Source organism: Arachis duranensis, chromosome 4, assembly GCF_000817695.3.
Source record: "Arachis duranensis cultivar V14167 chromosome 4, aradu.V14167.gnm2.J7QH, whole genome shotgun sequence".
In the NCBI taxonomy this organism is placed as follows: domain Eukaryota; kingdom Viridiplantae; phylum Streptophyta; class Magnoliopsida; order Fabales; family Fabaceae; genus Arachis; species Arachis duranensis.
This window is the reverse complement of record NC_029775.3, coordinates 38,848,262-38,852,194: the sequence shown is the minus strand read 5'-3', so window position 1 is coordinate 38,852,194 and position 3,933 is coordinate 38,848,262. Positions and strand designations below refer to the sequence as shown.

Genomic DNA, 3,933 nt, shown 5'->3' with positions numbered 1-3,933 from the left:
AGATTACCTTTGGATCACTTTTGATCTCTTGATCACGTTTTTGGGGCTGGCCATTCGGCCATGCCTGGACCTTCATCACTTATGTATTTTCAAAGGTGGAGTTTCATAGATTAAGGTGTGGAGCTCTGCTGTTCCTCATGAATAAATGCAAAGTACTATTGTTTTTGTATTCAATTCACGCTTATTCTTGTTCTAAGATATTCACTTGTACTTCAACCTGATAGATGTGATGATCCGCGACACTCATCATTATCCTCCCTTATGAACGCGTGCCTAACAACCACCTCCGTTCTATCTGCAAGAGCTTGAGTGTCTATCTCTTGGCCAACTGGTTCATGACGCATGGTTGCCTCTCCTGACAACAGAGCCTTCCATTCTGTGAGATCAGAGTCTTTGTGGTATAAGCTAGAATCAATTGGCAGTATTCTTGAGATCTTGAAAGTCTATACCTTGTCTGTGGTAATCTGAGTAGGATCTGGGATGGGATGACTGTGACGAGCTTCAAACTCATGAGTATTGGGTGCAGTGATAGTGTGCAAAAGGCTCAATGGATCTTATTCCGACACGATCGAGAACCGACAGCTGATTAGCCATGCGCGAAACCGTAGCGGATATGTTTTCACTGAGAGGACGGATGGTAGCCATTGACAACGGTGATCCACCAACATACAACTTGCCATGGAAGGGAGTACGCATGATTGGATAGGACAATAGGAAAGCAGAGGCTTAGAGGGAACAAAGCATCTCCGTACGCTTATCTGACATTCCTACCAATGAATTGCATAAGTGTCTCTATCCTATTTTATGTTATATTCCTCTTTTAATTATCAAAACCTCATAACCATTTGAATCCGCCTGACTGAGATTTACAAGATGACCATAGCTTGCTTCAAATCAACAATCTCCGTGGGATCGACCCTTACTCACGTAAGGTATTACGTGGACGACCCAGTGCACTTGCTGGTCAGCTGCGCGGAGTTGTGAGAGAAGTGTGAACTCACGATTTCTTGTACCAAGACAACCGACGGTTCATCTTGTTGCTTAGATTAGGTAATTTTCTTTTTGTTTTATCTTCAAAAAATTTTTTCAAAAAAAACATTTTTTCTAGTTTTCGAAAAAAAATTTAATAAAATCATAAAAACCAAAAAAATTGTGTGTTTCTTGTTTGATTCTACAGTCAAATTTTAAGTTTGGTGTCAATTGCATGTTTTTATTTTTCTTAGATTTTCTTGTTTTGCATGTGCATTTTCGAATTTTTAGAATCAAATGTTTAAAAACATTTAAGTTTGGTGTCTTGCATGTCTTTCTTGTCTTAAAATTTTTTTCAAAAATATGTTCTTGATGTTCATCATGATCTTCAAAGTGTTCTTGGTGTTCATCTTGACATTCAAAGTGTTCTTGCATGCATCATTGGTTTTGATCCAAAATTTTTATGTTTTGAGTCAATTTTTTTTGTTTTTCTCTTTCCTCTTTAAAATTCAAAAATATAAAAAAAATATCTTTTCCTTATTTCACTCATAAATTTCGAATTTCTGGATTGACTTAGTCAAAGATTTTAAAAATATTGTTGTTTCTTGTTAGTCAAGTCAAAGTTACAATTTAAGAATTCTATCTTTTCAAATCTTTTTCAAAAATCAAATCTTTTTCATTTTTCTTCTTATTGTTTTCGAAAATTTTAGAAATTGATTTTCAAAATCTTTTTCTTATTTTTATTTCATATTTTTGAAAATGTTGCTAACAATTAAGGATTTGATTAAAAAAAAAATTCAAGTTTGTTACTTTCTTGTTAAAAAAGATTCAATCTTTAAATTCTAGAATCATATCTTTTAGTTTCTTGTTAGTCAAGTCATCAATTTTAATTTTGAAAATCAAATCTTTTTAATTTCATTTTTCAATCATATCTTTTCAAACATATCGTTTTTCAATCAAATCTTTTTCAAATCATATCTTTTTCAAATTTTAATTTCAAAATCTTTTTTCTAACTTTTTATCTTTTCAAAACTTACTATTTCTTATCTTTTTCAAAACCACCTAACTACTTTTTCACTTATCATTTTCGAAAATCACCTTCCTCTTTTCAAAAATCTTTTTAATTAACTAATTGTTTTAAACTCTAATTTTATTTTATTCCTTTCTTAATTTTCAAATACTAACTAATATTTAAAATAAAAACAAAAATATTTTTCCTTTTCTTTTGTTTAATATTTGAATTCCTCTCTCTCATCTCTTGATATTTATTTATTTACTAACACTTCTCTCCTTCTTAAAATTTGAACCCTCTCTCCCTCTCTGTGTTCGAATTCTATTTATTTTCTCTCTACCTCATTCTTCTCTTCTTCTCTTCATCTACTCACATAAAGGAATCTTTATACTGTGACATAGAGGATTCCTCTTCTTTTCTATTCTTTTCTTTTTCACATAAGCAGGAACAAGGATAAAGATATTCTTGTTGAAGCCGATCTTGAACCTGAAAGGACTCTAAAGAGGAAGCTAAGAGAAGCTAAAGCACAACTCTTTGGAGAGGACCTGACAGAAGTTTTTGAAAAAGAGAAAGACATGGCAGCCGAAATTAACCACAATGCCATAGATGCAAGGAAGATGCTTGGTGACTATGTTGCACCAACTTCCAACTTCTATGGAAGAAGCATCTCAATTCCTGCCATTGGAGCAAACAACTTTGAGCTTAAGCCTCAATTAGTTTCTCTAATGCAGCAGAACTGCAAGTTTCATGGACTTCCATCAGAAGATCCTCATCAGTTCTTATCTGAATTCTTGCAGATCTGTGATACTGTTAAGACCAATGGGGTTGATCCCGAGGTCTACAGACTTATACTTTTCCCCTTTGCTGTGAGAGACAGAGTTAGGACATGGTTGGACTCACAACCTAGAGAAAGCCTGAACTCTTGGGACAAGCTAGTCAATGCTTTCTTGACCAAATTCTATCCACCTCAAAAGATGAGTAAGCTCAGAGTGGACATCCAAACCTTCAGACAGAAGGAAGATGAATCCTTCTATGAAGCTTGGGAAATATACAAGCAATTAACCAAAAGGTGTCCTTCTGACATGTTTCCAGAATGGAAAATCATATGTGTATTCTATGATGGTCTGTCTGAGTTATCCAAGATATCATTAGACCACTCTACTGGTGGATCTCTTCATCTGAAAATGCCTGGAGAAGCCCAAGAACTCATTGAAATGGTTGCAAATAACCAATTTATGTATACTTTTGAGAGAAATCTTGTGAATAATAGGGTGACTCAGAAGAAAGGAGTTCTTGAGATTGATACTCTGAATGCCATATTGGCTCAGAACAAAATATTGACTCAGCAAGTCAATATGATTTCTTAGAGTCTGACTGGATTACAGGCTAAAGACGCCTCTCTAAAGGAGAAGCTTATGACCTGAGAATTCTGCAATGGAAGAGGTGAATTACATGGAAGATTCCTATGGAAACACCTATAATCCTTCATGGAGGAATCACCCAAATTTCTCATGGAAGGATCAACAAAAGCCTCAACAATGCTTCAATAACAATAATGGTGGGAGAAACAGGTTTGGCAATAGCAAGTCTTTCCCATCATCTTCTCAGCAACAGACATAGAATTCTGAGCAGAGCTTCTCTAGCTTAGCAAACATATTCTCTGATCTATCTAAGACCACCCTCAGTTTCATGACTGAGGCACGGTCCTGCATAAGAAATTTGGAGGCACAAGTAGGTCAGCTGAGTAAAAGAGTCACTACTCCTCCAAGTTCTCTCCCAAGCAATACAGAAGAGAATCCAAAGAGAGAGTGCAAGGCCATTAATATGACCAAAATGGCCGAACCTATAGAGGAGGAGGATGGCATGATTTCCATTGAGGAAGACCTCAATGGATGTTCACTGACCAATAAGAAGTTCCCTAATAGGGAACCAAAGGAATCTAAGGCACATAC

At 35.4% G+C, this 3,933-nt stretch overlaps 1 non-coding gene across 1 annotated transcript; it reads right to left on the bottom strand.

The window, feature by feature from the left end:
• Window positions 1-2,961: 2,961 nt before the first annotated feature.
• LOC127746969 (small nucleolar RNA R71) lies at window positions 2,962-3,065 on the bottom strand. Its single transcript, XR_008008774.1, has one exon. It is a non-coding gene; the product is annotated as a small nucleolar RNA R71 (small nucleolar RNA).
• Between the last annotated feature and the right edge of the window lie 868 nt (window positions 3,066-3,933).